The 20,351-nt window shown below is 31.0% G+C and overlaps 1 long non-coding RNA gene across 2 annotated transcripts in view; it reads right to left on the bottom strand.

Moving 5' to 3' along the window:
- Positions 1-3,035: 3,035 nt before the first annotated feature.
- The window catches only part of LOC140043656 (uncharacterized), a 245,969-nt gene continuing 228,653 nt past the window's right edge, over positions 3,036-20,351 (bottom strand). For both annotated transcript variants that reach the window (XR_011844331.1, XR_011844330.1), the window contains one exon: positions 3,036-3,058. This is a non-coding gene — a long non-coding RNA (uncharacterized lncRNA). The remainder of the gene's footprint in view (positions 3,059-20,351) is intronic.

Below are 20,351 nucleotides of genomic sequence, written 5' to 3'. Positions count from 1 at the left end.
GGCACACTGATGTTTATTGAGGGGCCGCACACTATAGGCTATGTCTCTTTTCTGAATTTTAAGGATAAACACTAAAAAAAGGCAAAAATAGCAGTAATTTGACGTCACAGCGACCATGTTACGTCACTGTATAAAATACGCAACCACCTCTGTTGTGTACCGCCATGGCCGGATCTACAAATACCATGCCGGGCCGCGAAATAAACAGTCTTTAGTCAACCGTATCGAATGATCACGCCGTTGAAGTTTTAATTAAATTACACCTATCCTTGGAACAGAATGTATTTTGTAAATCACGGTTTGGCTCAGTGAGCAAATGATATCAATGCTTAGGAGGTTCGAGTTCAATCCGCGACATGTGTAATAATTAAGTATCACTGTAATTTAATTACAAAACTAGCAAAAAAGATACGGAAAAATACACACACAAAAAATTGGAAAAAAAAAACACGTGAAAAAAAATGTATATGAACAAACAAAAAAAAAACAAAAAAAAATAAAAAAACGATTCCAAATTAGTGTTGTGTTTCCGTTTAATTATCAATGAAAAATACACCCAAATTTCGACTACATTTTTATTATTCCAAAATAAAGTTTTAATAATTAATGTCAAAGTATTTCAAAGTATGTATAACAAAATCAATGTCCGTAAGTAGTTCCGAATTGTATTGTTTGTTTGTCGGGGCCGGGAAGCGATTTTTTATTTCGTACACAAGTTGGGGCCCCTTATGTGAAAGATACTTAAGTTCCTAAACCTAATCCTCTAAATAATCTCTCTCTCACTATAAAGTACTTGCTCATCGGATTCGAACCCGATACATCGACATGTAAAGTCGACCATAGCTTAATCCACTCGACTACACAGACGGCTCAACAGAAAACCTTTGTATTAGCGAATTGTTAGTTCATTTCTAACATATCTTATGGACTTGATTTATGAATATTCATTCATATTTTGTGACGTCTACTCTCATGAGGGGTCCCCAACTTATGTACAAAAAGAAATATCGTGGCCGGGAAAAGTACGCTTTTATTATACTTAATAATCATGCCATGTGAATTATTATTAAGGTAGACAAACCGTGTGGAGCACGGGTTTCTGCTAGACCACACTTTAATTACAAAAGTAGCAAGTACGTAACAAATCTCCCATACAAAAAAAATTGCAAAATATCAAAACCAGTGAAATAAAAATAAAATATAAATGAATAAACTTAATTCGTGTTACCGCAGCAATGTGTTTTCATTCGATTTTTGTCCACTTTTTTTTTTCTACGTATCAAATAATTAATACACCACGAAAAACACCCAAAATAATATAATTTGGCATTTTTATACTTTCGTTATGTATTTCCGCGCATCATCTAATTTACACAGCACAATTTTATTAGCGTCTTTTATTTTCCCGTCAAAAGTAAAGCCTTACGTTTCATATCCACTGTACTATTCCTTTAATTTTTAGCCTACATATATTGAAGTGAAGGAATATAGTATAACAAACCAATGGCCGTAAATACAGTAGTTCCGAATTTTATTTAAAAGTACTTTTATTAAAGTGCGCTGTTATTATACTTGCCCATGTAAAGTATATAACAACATATTAAGGCAGAAAAAGACCGTGCGGAGCACGGGTTAAGCCTGGTATCTCCATAATTCATTATCACATAATAATGAAATTCACTACACGTAAAGTTCAGGTCAAGGGTAAAAATATTAGAAAATAAAAACTTACATGTTTCAAGGTTATGCCTTTAATTTTAAAATTTAAAAAGCTCCAAATTAAGTTTTGATCAATTTAGAGCATGAATTAGGCCATTTGCATTGCTGCCCAAAAACACTTTTTTGCCCGCGTGCTGAAAATTGTGAAAACTAAGGCATTTTTAAAATGAAAATAATTCTTCAGAATGCACAATAACGCCCAATTTTTTTTAACTTATTCTGGAAGCCATTGAGTTGTAGATATGAATTCATGTACACATCTCGCGTACAAAATGTTGTAACGTCATCAAATGGCCACTTGCATTTAAAAATAAGTTTTTTTTCTCTTTCATCATAGATTATCACATTGACATAGGTCATGTAAGTTCACGTACACCGTATATTTGAATATCTTACAGCTATTCAGACTTGAAGGTTACTGATGATTAGAATTTATTATAAAGGATTAAAATTTAGATATGAATTCATGTAAAAATTAAGCCTATCGGATGATGTGACGTTATCATATGGCCAGTTGAATTTAAAAAGTAGTTTTTCATCTCTTTCGTCAAAGTTATACAAATTTCAAAGAGCGCGCATCATGCTTCTACGTGCTTCTTCCAAATCTTATATTTATTTGCTTAATTCATTATCTTCTAAAATGGTCATCCTAAAGTTTTTTTAAATAATGTCAACATACCAAAAAATTAGAACATGATGTGGATCCTGTAATTTCACCTATATGCTACATTGTATATAGATATACAGCTCAAGAATATGAGCATAACAGGCATCAGGTCATAGGATGAACATGTTTGCGATCGTATTTAACGTATGTGGATGTTTTAAAAAAAATGAATGTCAGTTAAATTATAAAAATGATCACCTATAATTCGTCAAAGTGACAAATTAAATTCTAGTTTACCTTTATATTTATTTCACTGTATTGTGTTTTCAGTTCAAATCAAATACAGAAGACACATTTCTTTAAGTACAGTGATTATAAAATCTCCATTTCCATCTCTCTAACATGATTTAAATGTTACACTTCAACAACACCACTTTTCACATTAAGATACAGAGAAGCACAACTGAGCATGCCCATACTTATGGCATCAATGATTAAGAATGCTTTAACATTCTGCTTTCATTGGACTACCTCGATCCACAGTTCACAAATAAGAGCTGAACAAGTCACAGTGAGGTGTTTTTAATCAGTGTACAGTATAGGTCTACTCACAAGGTAATATCAATAAGAACAAATAACAAATAGAATCAAGTGGACCAGACATTCTAACCTACTGTGTTTTATGTAAGGATTTTCCAAGGAGTTGAATAGTGCTTTAGATGTTCCAATATCCTAAGAGAGATATAAATGGTGAGTTTGTAAAGTTTTGTTGAATGAATTACATACACAAGTTTGAATAAAAAATATTAATATGACCTAAAGTAAGTAAATACAATATAGTTAAGTCAGGTAATGTGTATCGTAATACCTACAGCATACATGGTGAAATGCAGGTTTTGTTGAATGAATATACACAAGTTTGAATAAAAAATATTAATATGCAGTAAACTTATACATGCAATTAGGATAAATAAATTAAAGATGTTTTTGTTGAATATGCTATTTTAATGTCACATAATAATTATTCACATTGACAAAAAATTAGATCGAAAAATACAAAATATTTACCTTGAAAAAACTGTAATTTAAAGCAAAAATAGTCAAGTTGACTGGAAGTCAATGGGTTTTTGGTTGAATTTAACCGTTTATTTTCTCTTTTTATAAGTAAAAACATAAATTTCATGTTCATAGATCTATAATAATAATTCATAAAAACTAAATAACTGAAAACAAATAATTAAATGAAGCTATTTCTAACTATCGGGTAATATATAAAATGCAGTTTTTGCTTGAATACAAATACTTTCTCTGCATTCATGTACATGGTCTTTATGTTAACAACATGTTTGCTCAACTTACTATTCTTATCCATTTGTAAAAGTTGATGACAATTTGAAGATCTATGAATATGCAATAGATACCTGAGGGTGTAAATGTCAGCCCTATTCTCTGGGGGAAAATAGCTGACAGTCCCGTCTCATTAAAATGGAAATTAGTCAAAGTTAATGGCGATATAGTTAAGATGCTTCCTCCCATAAAAAGTACTTAAATCAAGCATATTTCACAGTCGTCATTAATTCTCTGTTTTAAATATATATTTTTATAGTTTTCTAAATTAAAATCAATTTTAATGATTTCTTATTTCATGACATATCAAAGGAGTTAATTCACAAATCACTGAATATGAACAGCAAACCCATGTTTCCTACTTGCCTAGATAAAGCATGGCACTGTAAAATAACCTCAAGAAGCTTCAAGGTACACAGTTCCAAAAAAGTAAAATTTAAAAGTTTTAATGTCACTAATTTAGTTCATAATGTAAAGATTTTATAATGTATTTCTTTATATATATATATATATATGATATAAAATAATCTGTGCTTCTATATTAAAAAAAATCTGTAAAATATTACTTATTATTATAATACAATACCAACACACTGTGTATGAAATATGCTAATACATAATTCTTAATTTAATTATATTCAGCTTCAGTTATTAATTTATTGTTAGGATGTGTGACAGCCCTATAGTTTTAACATGAACCATATACACATTAACAGACTGAAATATTAATTTCAATTTTATAAATCAAGCTTAACAAATTTGTATTATTGATGTTTTTTCTTTATAATATTTTTTTTGTTATCATTAATTATCACTATTAAATTATTATTACCGTACCTCTCAATTATTACTATAATCGTTTAATTATTTAGTATTACTTATTACATTATCACTGTCACTATTAAATAATTGTACTGTTATTGGTATCTCTAAAATCATTCCTATTGTTTCATTCATTATTATTCCTTTTGTTTTCATACTATTATCAATACCTTTAGTCAATAGCCTTGAGAATTACTTTTAATTCAATAACTCTATTATCAAACAGATATTATAAAAAATAAGTAATAAGTAAAAAAACAAAAACCTAGATGCTTCAGTGCCTTAAAAAACAATTTTAGAGTGTTTTGTGCGATTATGCAATATTATTCCTAATTATTATTTATTATAAAACAGTTGAACATTGATCATACTATAAATTAGTCTAATCTCCAAACATTTTTTTTTATTAATGATTACGACTATAATAATGAAATAATAAATGCGGTAAATATACTATAAGTGATTCATTTAACAAAAATTCTGATCTCAGTATACTTCATAAACTCCTGAAGCCTTATAACAAATTTTAATTCCATTACAAATTATCTCCTTACTCTAAATCATAACGTCTCTATTATATTATAGGTTTTAGTGAAACCTGGTTGGATGACATTAAAAATTTACCATCTCTACTCACTCATATCAAAGGAAACACAATGATAAAATCTAACCGTACAAGTAGAAGAGGTGAGGGAGTTGTCCTTTACATCTCAGATGAACTAAATCTCAAAATAAGAAGCAACATAAATTTACTAACAAACCAAAATTATGATTTCCCAAGTTGAAAAAATGAAATTTAAACAATAGAGGGCGTGTTACAATAATTAACAATTATATATAGAGGGTGCTATATAAGCTAATATTAAGTTATACACAAAATCGCGAGCGTACATTATCCAAATTTACTAGGCCTACCTACCACCTTCCCCCGCACCTGCATATGTTCAATAATAAATAGGTAATGTCCGACTGTCTGTGGTGACTTTAACCTGGACCCAACCCATAACTACATGAATACAAAAACACCACAAACACACTACCTTATTATTTTACAGAAAATGGTACCAAAATTATTGATCCATCTCAAATTGCCACTAAATTCAAGCACTACTTATACACTACTACTAAATTATTTCTAATATAAAAGGTTAGCTTAATAATTAGAACAATGATGATGCTAAGTATTAAAGGCCTGTTCCATACAATTTTTGATGTGTAAGGGAGGAGAGAGTGAAACAATGCACTACCTAAAATAGGAGAAGATTATGACCACAGATGGTCGTACAAATATCAAAAATGTGCTTGTGTATAAGGCTTTTTGTTACATTTTAATGCAAAAACAACATGTACACATAAACATTCAGTTTTCTTTGTAATCTGGGAGAAAATTTAGAAAACCGAGAGCACAATATTAGGCTGGGAGATGAGTCTAAAATATGGGAGTCTCTCTGCCAAAACGGGAGTGTGGCATGTATCGATCGAAAGAAACGACATTATCAATACATGCGCAATGCATGTGGGGATTTATAGCGGGTCACATCCTATTTTTCACATTTTTAACTGTTAAAAGACCATAGGACAATATAGTATTTATTTTAACATTAAATGTAGTTTGTGACCTTAAATTAGATCTAAAAAAACATAGAGAATGGTACTTTAATTACAGAAATCTTTATGGCTTAATTGGGCTAAAACCCCAAAGGCTTAAACATCTACATTTCTTATCAAAACATTTTATTTTTGTATTAATTTGTATGATCGATGAGTATCTCAAAATATTGCAACACTAACATTAATTTGTATTCACAATTACTTTGCTTTTTGTAATGAATGTACAGAATACCGGTTTTAGCAATTTGAAAATATTTGTGCATCTTATCTAAATAAAAAACGCAATATCTGTTAATTTAATTTGAAATAAATCTTTTGCCAAAATATAGTAAAAAAGCTAAGATAGTAAAATCTCATTTTGAGTTGAAGCTAGTAATACATTTTCATAGCGCTTTTAATACAGACCTATCAAATTGATAATCTAAATCAGGTGATATTACGAGTAAAAGTAATTTAGCCCAATAGCTTTAGCTAGTGTGATATCTAATGTACTAGAATTTGTATTAATTCAATTGTCCAGAGATAGCATTACGCCAACTGACCATCAGTCTGCGTTTAAATCGGCTCATTCTACAGATACATGTACAGTATATTTGTCTTAGAACAGGTTATTGAATTTTATACTCGGCAAAATAGCCCTGTATATGTATGCTTTCCTAACGCTTCAAGGCAAATGAGAGCGTAAATCACTGGACTCTTTAAAAAAAAATGTTAAACAGAAAGATGCCAACCTCAAAATATTCATGTTGGTACTCACAGCAACATTTTATTATTGAATGAAATTGAATAAAAGTGGTGCATGCCACAAAAAGAAAAATAAATGTTTGTATTGAATGGGGAATGGTTCTATGCCACGAACGGAGTGCAGCAGAGTGGAATCCATATTGTTTATGTGATGCACCCATTGACCGATCGTAAAGGGGAAAAAAAATAATAATAATTATTATTTTCAGAGAAAATACCAGGGTTCTCCCAATTTTGAAAGGGGAAAGACAATTAATTCAGCAACGAGACAACGTCAGGCTAGACCTAGCCTACGTTACCACTCTTTACCACCTAGGCCTACAAAACTAAGCCTAGGTAATATTTACTCGGGTAGTGCATGTTTTTCTTAACAATTAACCTTAGAACATACATTTAAGATAAGGAATGACCTGGTTTAATGTTTTTAAAGTTAAATATATTCATTATTTAAATTGTAGATAAATGTTTATAAATTATTGATGGGATTTATAAAATAATGAACCATACTCTGTATGGTAATTAAATTAAAATACTGAATAAAGGGGATAATCTGTATTTAAAATTAAACAATGCAGTGTACATCAGAGATGTATATTTTTCAAATTTGAATGCATCTATTAATCTATTATTAATTAGCTGGTCTGTAAAAATCTCAACAAGATGATGAAATCAAGATTACCAAGATAGACCAATATTGGTTATAAACACATGTTTCCTGTACCAAAATAATCATCACTAGGAATTAACACAGTTTTTTACCTTTATAAGAAACATATTCTTTCTTAAAGAATTTGTCCCCAATAAAGTACCCAATTATCCCTCAAATAAAAACTTAATGGCAGCGTATCCAAAGAAAATTTGCACAGTACGCTGGCACGTGTTGAGAAGCACATTAGCATATGACCAATACACCTACGTCATACAAATAAATGTTGGTGTATGTTAGACAGTCTATCTTGACATTGATCACAATGTAAATTAAAACTTAACATACTGTAAGTAAAACAAAAACAATGCTTTTTGGAATAAACATTAGATTAAAACACGCTGATTAACATCATGTATTGAGAACACTGCCATTGAAAATGTCACGAAATATAAGCATTTAGGAATTAGAAGATTTTTTAATGTTAAAACACTGCATTTTATTTATAGGGGATTAGTAATGCTGATGTTTGATTATGCAGATGTTGTTTGGGGAAATTCCGGGGATAGGGTTACTAAACAATTTACAAGCAGAGCTTCAACATTGATCCTCAGAGTTAATCGTAGGACATGGAAAGTTGATATGCACACAATACTAAGTTGGCAGTACCTGATAGCTAAAACATAGAGCACATCTACTGATATTAGTAAACTATTATATATAATCTAAGTCAAATTACATAATTCAGTAGTATTACTGATATATTGTGATCATAAAGGTGTTCATGTACAAACCTAAATTTATGTACAAACCTAAATAATTATAACAACTAGAGGGTGAGCTCGCTTCGCTCGCTCCCCCTCTAGGAAGTGTAGACGATGGTTCTCGGAATGATAATGACTCGGGACACAAACAGTTTTAGAAGGACATTCTGGCCTGGACAATTTCGGTCGGTTACCATTATTTAAATGCTTTTGATATTCGTAAAACTAAACGTACTCACTAACCTAAGATGATTAATAGCGTTTTAGGCGTATAGTGTTTATTGTAGATATGAAAAGTGGTAAAAAAGAATATCAAATGCTTGGTAAATTGTAAAACAGTCCGAAGAAATCTACTAAAAATAGTATAATTGTGTTATAAATATAATGCAATATTGTGTGTATAAATGTGGATGGGCGTTTATTAGATGAATTTGGGGTGAGGGGGGGGGGGGGGGGGTGGGGGTTGAGTAGCGAGATAATTATTTTAATTGATGTTTTATTGGGGAGGTGTTCCGGGCGTTTTCAAATAAATACCATCCTAATTGGTATAATTAATACATTATTCCGCGACACAGTGGCCTAAGAAGGAAGACATTTAGACGGCTTGCAACATGGGCAGAAGTATCCCAGGGTCCTGACGGGACACAGATATCGCACAGTATACATAAAGTCCTGGCAGCTTACTCAACAACTCGGCTATTGGGGTTTCATTCGATTTCAAATCTACAATGCTGGATAGCTGGAGAATTTGCAAACAGCCCAAAGGGTGCTATTTAGAAAATTAGCTTAAACTTCTGCAATTACACTTACTAATAGTTGGGGAGGCAGAAAGGGGTTACCTGCACCCTCTAGCAAACTATGTTAACAATGTGTTTTTGCTTCCATATATCAAAACAAATCATTGCTGTTGGCTGAAAAAAAATTGGTAACTACAGTACTCGGTTTATTGGAATATTTTTTGTACCAAACTACTCAGAAGACCCATATTTCTATTCACTCTAATTGGTAACTTTTGCCAAAAGTGGACAGAAACCCCTTTTCTGACCCAGCCCTGGTCAAGAAATTCGCTATATGAATATCAAATTACTCGCAAAATATATGTTTATATTTGTTCTAATGTAATAAAAATCATAAAACACTTTTCATCAATTGTTGAGCGGATATGGCCGCAGTTGGTGTCACAATACTCAGAAGATACATATTGCTATTCACTTTAATGGACAAGTTTTGCCAAAAATGACCATGAAACTTTTTACCATTGGTCAAGACAATGGCCATATCAATATTTCAGAAATACACAGAATGTTAAAAAACACTTTATTTTTACATTTTAACCTTAGCTAGTACAAAATGTTTGCATGGAGCACACTTACATTTTTAATAACTAGCGAATACTGTCAATATCAACATATCAGTGACTGTTGTGTGAGTATGGTACATACTATGGATACTTTGTATCGGAAGTCCTACTAAGTGGATACATAATTCTATTCATTCTAATGAATAACATTACAGTTAAATCTCGAAGATCATTATTAATATTTAGTATTATAATTACAATCTAACCTAATCACTGTTTAACAATTTTAAAGAACTCCGGTAAATGAATGACAATTGCTATATAGTATACTGAAAAAATAAAAACAAATCATTATAAAGAAGATTTTTTATTTACTTGTCCTCCTTTTTTCCTTATAATAATTTATAACTAATACTAATTAAGAAGCTTACCATGTTTGTTATGAAATTGCACAGTAAACCTTAAACACGATACTACTCAGTATATGTGATTTTAATGAAAACTAAAACTAAATATTAATAATTTTACAATGTAGACACCAACTACAACCATATCCGCCCAGCAATTTCTGGGATATGAAAAGTGTGCTCTAAGCCAAAAATGTTTGTGCCAGATATATGTCAAAGGTCAAAATTAAGGGTTTATTGACAGTTTTATGATTTTTATTACATTAGAATAAATGTAAACATATACTTTGTGAGTAATATAAGACCATAATTATCATTTTCTGACCAGTAGTGGCTAGTATAGCACATAAAATATTCCAATGTACCATACAGAAATGTATGGTCTACTTACGAGCCCGACAAGACAGGTGAGACAGGTGATTACAGTAGTTACCAAGTTACGCAAAGTCATATTTTTGACAATATTGACCGTTTGGCCCCTGTACTGATCAAGCATCCCAGCTTTTTTGGACCAACAGCAAAACAAGTTGATTTGTATTGATATAAGAAAACAAAAAAACGTTGTTAAAATAGTTTGCTAGGAGGGTGCAGGTAATACCTTTTTGGCTCCCCAACTATAACTTATGATGTATGTCCCGTGGATGCGAAACATATAGTCAAAGGTAATATTAAATATAACAACTTAATACCATCCTATCTTACTGAACATTTTTCCCATTAAAACACGAAATAATCCGAAGGTCGAAAGATATACTAAATGTTGTTCATCTAAACACAGAGTATAAAATAAAAGTCTACTTATCATGGTACAATGTTGTGGAAATCCACCTACTGTTAAAATATTTAACATTTTATAAAGTAATGGTTTTTGCTTCATTTTGATATTTATTTGTTGTAATTCTTTGCAAAATTTATATTTATTTATTGATAGGTGTTTTACCCATATGTACTGTATATATTCTTAGTAGTTCCTTTTTTCTAATAACAATTATGTCAAAATGGCCTTGTAGAATAATACCAAGTTATGGTGAAACATCTTTAAAATCATAATAATATTATTAGTCCAATGAAAAATTACCCTCACCATGGCATAAGTTTGTACCTTAATAAACTTATATAGTAGGTTTATAGTATATTGAATTGCAGTTGGAAAATTGCCAACATAATAATAATAATAATTTAAATATTGCAAAATTAATCTTGTATATTATCAATAAATGAATCCTACCATTACTGATATTATGACATTATTGTCGTTTTAATTTTATCAACAATATAAAAATAAAGAAAAAGGCAATGAAATATCATACAACACCTAGATGCAAAGGAAAATTGTTGAACTTTATTAAACCAATAAATGAATGATTTATTATTAACTAATTATATATTCATAGTGTTTTCATCTTTTCATTTCTATAGTGTGACTTGTTCCCAGAGGATATAAGCTGATTTACTTTGAAAGTTAATTGATTATCCAACTGTGATTATTAAATGAAGTATTGTGGTTACAATTGTCACTCGCTATCAAGTATCTAACGAGCCATGCTTACTGATCACTGAAACGTTACTTGGATATCAGTACTCCAAAAGACTACTACAGATATGTGAATCAACTTTTTGTTGCTTATATCATACAAATACCAACAAAAGTTGTTTTACAAATTAAAACTTGAAAAATTATTTCTCCTCTTGCTAAAGGTACATTAATTAATCAATTTCTAATAAAACTGTAACAAATGAAAATGATTTTAATTAATTTATTGGTTGTGGTTATGATGACACGTGTATCTTGTGTAGACAAAATTAGAATAATATCAAATATGCTTGAACCAATAATAGAAGGAGAAGAAGAATTATTTTATTGTACAACAAATTTAGAAAAAAGTAGTATTTGGAACTGGAAAAAGGATGGCAAAATTATTGAAATAGGGGTAGATAGCAACTATCAAGTTGAATTTTTTGAAGATGCTAGTTTGCTAACATTAAAAATTAAAAAAATTAAAATTGAAGATGCCAATTATAATTTTCAATGTTGTTATGGAGAGGGTGGAAACGAAAGATGCAAAAAATTGACATTACCAACGATTCTTGAGGTACCTCATGATACTTATCCTACATGTGAATTAGATAAGAATCCAGCTACTGTTGGTGAAGAAGTTACAGTGGAATGTTGCTGTGAAGTAATCAAACCAATGCCATTATTAACTTGGGTTGGAATAGAATCGGAAAGATATTCTCGTGATCAACTACAGTGTATTAAACATACATTCCAAGTGGAAAGACGTCATGAAGAAGGAACAATAACCTGTCAAATGACAATGAACTTAACAAGGATAATGCAGCGAACCTGTACAAGTGGAAAAATACAAGTTTTGTACAAGCCTGTAGTCAAACTACAAGCAGATTTGCCTTTTCAAATTGATACTGAAGTAGTTCTTATCTGCTTTGCTGAAGCTGATCCAGATGATAAAAAATATCGTTGGTCTTTTGACAGACCACTTTATCATGAAATCTTGAAAGAAAATGAAATGGTAATTCACTTAATATTTTCTAAATCTGATGAAGGAATTCTTATAACGTGTGAAGTAGAAAATAGTATTGGACGAGGAAAAGCAAATTTAACAGTGGAGATTGCAAGTACAAGTCCAACAGCTAGAGCTATACCTAAAAAGCTTGGATCAATGGAACCGCCTACAAAAAATCAAGATTCGACTATACTGGCAATTGTTGGTGTTAGCTTACTTTTTGTATCATTCTTAATTGCTGCAGCGCTTTGCTACTTTGTGATGTTAACGCCAACTCCACGTCACCCATTAGATTACACAGGGGGTGTTATTCCCCAACCAGACATCTATTTTGAACCAAAGGATAACATAATGGGTAGTTCTACTAGTACAGGAAAACGTCACGTAGGCATACAAGTACCTGGTGGACCTGATTCCGAACCATTCTATATGGAAGTTCCAGGCTCGGATAAAGGAAGCCAATCACATTATGCAACTAGTCGATCTGTGTATGTATGATGAATCAAAATCAGTATAAATAATGTAAATACAATTCCAGAATCTTCAATGAACATTGAATGAATGAATAATATGTGAACAATATCTAAAAAAAATATGGTATGAAAATATCATGATGCAAACTCAATAACGATCAATTTGCATCTTTATATTATAAAAAAAATCAATATTTCTAATGTAGTCCATGTTTTTTATTTACAAGTGTCCATGCTGAGAATTATAATTCTTGTAATCTGAAAAGTTTTCATAGTGTTTCAAACTAGATGGAATGTCTAAGACAATCAACATTTTAAGAAAGATTGTATTTATTTAAATTAAACCCTAAATGATGATCAAGGTTTATTTAAAAATAACTTGTATTGTATATGTTCAGTTTCATTTACAAAATTAGTAATTTCACTACATACTAGCAAAATATAATTGAATAGGAACTTGACAAATAAGAAAATCGTGTAAATTTCTAACACTTTAGTCTCATAATATAGGAGGCCTAAGTGTTTACAAAAACAGTAGAATTCTTATCCATTATTTTGAAGCAATTTGACCTAAAATGCAAAAACTACAGGAGTTCTTAATTACGGAATAGGATTTGTTAGAAGCACATTTCAAAGCTTTTAACGTTTTATTGTATTTACCGAAATGTGCGACTGATCTGGACTATGATTGTTTAACCTTTCTTTAGGAGAAACAATTCAACATTTAAATCTAAATGTTTGACAAAATGTAAGCATGCATTTATTGTACATTCATTTTTTAATTTTTGAAAATTTATTTTAAAACATAGGCATTCTATTTGCATCCAATTTTTAACTGTTTTAGGCACACAAATCACAGAGCTGTTTGTAGTAGTGGGATAGGTGGGTTACCCCATCTTTATAATCAAGAACTTATACAAAACAACTTGCTATATAAGTGTATATAAAAAAAAATTTGTTTTGATACTTACATATTTATAGAATAAAACAGTTCACAAGTTTAGAAATGGCAATGGACTAGAACTTTTAACACATTTTGTTAATGATAATCAATCATTGGTTGCTATAGGATTTAAGGAAACCACACAAATGTAGAAGATTATAAGTGCATACTCATACTGCTATCATGCAGAAAACCACTTAGAGCAGGTTTTGTTTGCAGAGTAGCTCACAAGCAAAATGCTCATTAGTAGAAGTAATGTAAACAGATCATTTATGTAATTGCACTATTGATTGCAAATACTTATTGAATAACTCTTTGTGTGCTATTTTTACAATGTAGACAATTCCACATTTAGCACTGTAAAGATATTTACTGAAGTTATGGTCACAGATTAAAACAAAGCATTAAAGTTGTTAGAACAACTCTCATTGTGCAAACTTCAATATTGATTGATTGCCTATATGTTAGCCATTACCATTTGCTTCATTGTAGGTTTTATCAAACCATCTATCCACCACTTCATTTTTTTAAATATATTTTGTGTACAGACAAAGCATAGAAATTGTAAGGTTTTCAGTAAAAAATGTAATTATAATAAATTAATTGAGTAAATCATGATTTTTTTCTTTAAGTTTTTTTTTTAAATTTGATCTTTCATTTGTGAGTTGTAAATTTCTAGATTGCAAATAATGAATTTGATGGTATATATTCTAACCAGAATGTCTACTACTACTATATCTCTATTAGTTATCTGCAATATGCGGATAACTCCTTGTTATTGCATTGGGTTTTTTTTTCTGAATTATTCGTCTTTCTTTCTTCCTTTTTGTGCATCACGTTTCTCTAAAACGTCTAAACAGAAAATATCACAACATATCGACATTTACATGAAGTTGTGCACCTCCTATTTTCTTTTAAACCTCAGATTTGTGCAACCTGACTTACGAGCGATTTTATGAATTTTAATGATTGATGATAGACTAAAATTGAATTCATATTAAGAATCAACTTTCTGTGGATTTCATCCTTACAGTAAATTTCAATACTATAGTTCCTCAGAATGAAAAGTGACTCCCATGATTAAAATGTTTTCTGGAAGCTGTTGAATTCTAGATACAAATTCAAGTAAGAATGTTGCGTATCAATTGTGACATCATCATATGGCCAGTTGAATTATAAAAGAGGAGAACAATGAACAACAGCAGATTGTTATCATTTTGTGTTACTCTTACTTATAATCTTTTTAATATAAAACTGTTGACCAAAAACAAAGGTTTATCATGGCCTTTGATATATTAAATAATAATGTGAATGAATATAGTATATCCAACAATTACACCCCCAAATTGTGTTAGTGTACATGGTCTGGGCCAATTTAGTGGGAAATATTTATAACCTTGTTGACTCAATGTACTTTGGAATGAAAAATTACTTAATGACCTGAAATTTTTGTAAAGGCAAACAGACTTTTACTTATCGTTGATCTAAAAGTTGGAACGAACTTCCACATGAATTAAAAATAACTATGTCAATAACTTCATTCCAAAATAAAATTGATACGCAACATTTTAAATTAAGTATTTTCTTTTAAAATTGATTTCTATTTTTAGTTTATATTTTCTCTTTTAGTAATTTTAATTACTCTTTGTCTTTACTTTATTATGTTTGTTAATGATATTTCCAATTACTGTACCAAAATCAGTGCACTAATACTGAAAATGCCTGCAGAATAAAGAAAAAATAAATAAATAAATAATAAAGTTTAAATAATATTTTTAAAACAAATGGAAAAATCGGCCAGGGTAAAGTTATTATTTTTTTTAATTCATGAATTATACTTGATAAAAAAGTTATGTATCAAAATATTTATTCACTTTCTATATACACTAGTAACAATAGTATTATTCTTCGTCTGGACTATAATATAGTTTAGTGTTTGATTTCGAGTTTACTTTCAGTTGCGTGCAACGCGACTCTACAGCTCACTATGGTTGGTCAGTAAACACTAACTAACAAAACTAACTAACAATCAAATCGCACACATGGAACTTAATTGACTACTATACGGTTTAAACGTTTAAAAACTGGAACATATCGACAATTCTCATATAAAAACATAATCATCCGAATTTACACACAATTTATTTAATTTTGAATATAGTCCAGTTTTAAAGTTTCTTGCTATTAAAATTATCATTTATTATTACATTTCCGCCTTATAGACTGTACATACATTAAATAAGCCTTAAATTGTTAGGTTGGCGTAAAAATAGGGTAGGTACGGTAGGTATTTAAAAGAAAAAATGTATTTGTCAATTAGCATAACAATCAATGAAGGAAAATTGATTATTGTATGGTACCGTACTTTTTTAGTTACTAAAAAAGATATCATTTTCATCCATTGAGATGTCAGTATTATATATATATTTTTTTCTTTTTTAATAATTAGGCCTACATAGAATCGGCCAGGGTAGAGTTACACCAATATTACATTATGCATGCACACAAACAATTTAAATATTTTCAGCAGAAAAGAAAAATCACAAATGTTTTTGTACCTTTAACAGAAAATAACGAACAGCACAATATATCGTACATTTATTATTTTAAGCAAAAAAACTAAAAATTTGTAGCAAAAAAACCTATTTTGTTTGCATAATATATTGTATTTCTGTGACAACATGTTACATTTTCACGTCAATGAGCTGTAAAAGCTTCGACTACACTGGAGAAGGTACACCGGAAAACATTCAGCTTCGTTTCACCCCGGAGAGAATACACCAGGGTGGTTGGATTTTCCCATTTACACCAGTCAATAAAAACCATAACACCAGCGTTTAACGCCCAGTGTACTATCAACTGCAGGGTTACACCGCTGTTACGTTGATAGTGTAAAAAGGGGTATATGAGGCACTTGGTTAGGGTTTATTATGAATAACACATTTATTTACCATATTGATCGATGGAACGAATAAATAGTTTATGAAAATGAAATGAAATGCGTTGGTGACTTTTTAACCATTATTTACCACATAATTCAGAGATTGGTGTGATTTATACGATTGTGTATTATGATGCTATAGTATTTTCAATTAATACAATTATTGTACAGACGCGGTTATAAGCCCATCCCCCTTGAACATGAAATCACGTCAAGTTTAGGGGGTGGGCTTATACCTGAGGATCCAAAAATGCAGCACGGGTATAAGCTCAGTCCCCTTGAACATGAAATCCCGTCACGACCAGAATTTGGAGGGAAAACACATGCGAGTCAATCACGTGGGAACAGTTTAGAGATAGGGTTACGTTTCATGTCATGTTACACAAAATTGAGGTACATGATCTTAAGTACGGTACTATTTTATCACCAGACAGCAGCCTCTCGTAACCAAGTTATTTCACAAAATCTGAAAATTTATCAAATTACTGATTCATAAAACAACACCAAGATGGTGATGGGGCCAAGTTCATTTATTAATAAACTTGTATTTAATAGTAAAAAATAACTTTTCTGCACTTAATATTATAATTATTAGAAAATATTTTACGTACGTATTTTATCATGACATCATCAATTTGCATTTGTAAAATTGAGATTTTGTTAAATTGAGGTTCGTAATTGAGGGTTTTTACTATATAAAGAAATTCAGTTCCAACAAATTTCCGAGCCGGATGTGACCCATCTTAATTTCCTCCTGTCTATATTGTCCAACACCTGCCGAACTCATTCCCAAGAGTGCTCCCGTCGGACCTATTCCCGGGCACAAGTTTGGGATGATGATCGGAGTTACCTACTGAAAGATGAATATCCCAGAGACCGGCTCATCTTCCCATACGTGTCTTGTTAGTGAGTTTTTACTCGAACGTCGGGAAGGGATACAAATTGGACGTTTTGTATGCCTATCACGCCTCTGGGTATTATAGTCTTTTGTGTAAAATTTGAATCATATATATTTTTTCTAGTCTAGGGTGCAACTCGGTATTAGAAAAATAAATGAGTTCATCTCAAAATCTGTAATTTTCTCCGATTGAGCGGAAACTTGGGGAAAACAATCCTGAGAATAAGGCAAGTGTAAATCCAATATCAAGGAGGGTACCACTCAAGGTCATACAATGCAAAAAGTAATGGCAAAATTTAACAATTGCTCGATCAAGCCAAGTCTTCAAAATTGGTAGGTTGGTATAAGAAAAAAGGTTAGGTCGTCAAGGACGTAGGTCAAGTCTCAACATTTTCAAATTGCTCTGATCAAGCTGAAACCTGGGGAAAACAATCCTGAGGATTGGGTGAGTAAAACTTTCTTAGATTGAGCTAAAACTTTATAGTATGTGATTGCAGATCGGTATAAAAAGGAGTTAGGTAGTCACGGTCATTGGTCATGGTCAAATCTTGAAATTTTCAAATTGCTCCAATAATCGAATTGAACCTTGAAAATTACCCTCCAATTTTAATGTATGGTAACTAAAACGTTTATGACCCTAATAAAACTATTATCATGGTATTACTCTGACCATAGAGATATAGTGAACTACTGTATTCTATGCTCTGACCATAGAGATATAGTGAACTACTGTATTCTATGCTCTGACCATAGAGATATAGTGAACTACTGTATTCTATGCTCTGACCATAGAGATATAGTGAACTACTGTATTCTATGCTCTGACCATAGAGATATAGTGAACTACTGTATTCTATGCTCTGACCATAGAGATATAGTGAACTACTGTATTCTATGCTCTGACCATAGAGATATAGTGAACTACTGTATTCTATGCTCTGACCATAGAGATATAGTGAACTACTGTATTCTATGCTCTGACCATAGAGATATAGTGAACTACTGTATTCTATGCTCTGACCATAGAGATATAGTGAACTACTGTATTCTATGCTCTGACCATAGAGATATAGTGAACTACTGTATTCTATGCTCTGACCATAGAGATATAGTGAACTACTGTATTCTATGCTCTGACCATAGAGATATAGTGAACTACTGTATTCTATGCTCTGACCATAGAGATATAGTGAACTACTGTATTCTATGCTCTGACCATAGAGATATAGTGAACTACTGTATTCTATGCTCTGACCATAGAGATATAGTGAACTACTGTATTCTATGCTCTGACCATAGAGATATAGTGAACTACTGTATTCTATGCTCTGACCATAGAGATATAGTGAACTACTGTATTCTATGCTCTGACCATAGAGATATAGTGAACTACTGTATTCTATGCTCTGACCATAGAGATATAGTGAACTACTGTATTCTATGCTCTGACCATAGAGATATAGTGAACTACTGTATTCTATGCTCTGACCATAGAGATATAGTGAACTACTGTATTCTATGCTCTGACCATAGAGATATAGTGAACTACTGTATTCTATGCTCTGACCATAGAGATATAGTGAACTACTGTATTCTATGCTCTGACCATAGAGATATAGTGAACTACTGTATTCTATGCTCTGACCATAGAGATATAGTGAACTACTGTATTCTATGCTCTGACCATAGAGATATAGTGAACTACTGTATTCTATGCTCTGACCATAGAGATATAGTGAACTACTGTATTCTATGCTCTGACCATAGAGATATAGTGAACTACTGTATTCTATGCTCTCACTGGGTTTATGTTCTATTGAACATAGTATCTCTAGGTTATATATATTTTAAATTTATAGTTTTCTTTTTTATTACCTATTTTTCTTTTACAAGGTTGCACATTATCTTAAATATCTGTGCATAGCATAAATCCTAAAAATGCATCCTCCATTGAAAAAAACAAAACCAATCTGTCTGTACTGCCAGCTAAAGTCCCTGATGGGAAGTGAGCTCTAGCATTCAAGCAAATGTTGATGCCATTTAGTTTGATACATATTCTGTTGAAAAGGTCAATTTATAAACTCCAAAAAAGAGAAGGCAATTTATTGTTGTTAAAAAATCCAATAAATATGCTACCCACTTGCCCTTCCAACCCTCAAACCCTCGTCTTGCGCCACCACTGCTATACTCATGTATTCTGTTGCTAATCGTTTACAAGATGAGTTAGGATATCCACACCACACACCAGACAACAATCACCAGATTTGCATGGCACAAAATTATCAACATGTTTGAATGTTTTTAACAAATTTTGCCCTTTCAAGATGTAATTAATGTACAAAATATCAGTAGTTTTTAAAATGATATCTTCAAAAGCATTAATGTTTTCTTTAAAGGGTATTACTAGAAAAAACAAATTGTAAAAATAACATAACTTAATGCAATAATAACAATATATTTTGCATAATATGCTACATTTCTGCAATGTTAAATGTGTTACAGTGAATATGTTTACAATGTAAATATCAGTTTGTTATTCCATTTTTTTTTTATTATCAACCAATGTCGTCAGTATTGTTTGTGAAGCATGCACATATCTATCTT

The sequence above is a fragment of the Antedon mediterranea genome, chromosome 3, assembly GCF_964355755.1.
Source record: "Antedon mediterranea chromosome 3, ecAntMedi1.1, whole genome shotgun sequence".
Classification (NCBI taxonomy): Eukaryota; Metazoa; Echinodermata; class Crinoidea; order Comatulida; family Antedonidae; genus Antedon; species Antedon mediterranea.
Note: the sequence above shows the minus strand (reverse complement) of the source record. Positions and strands in the feature narration are given on the sequence as shown.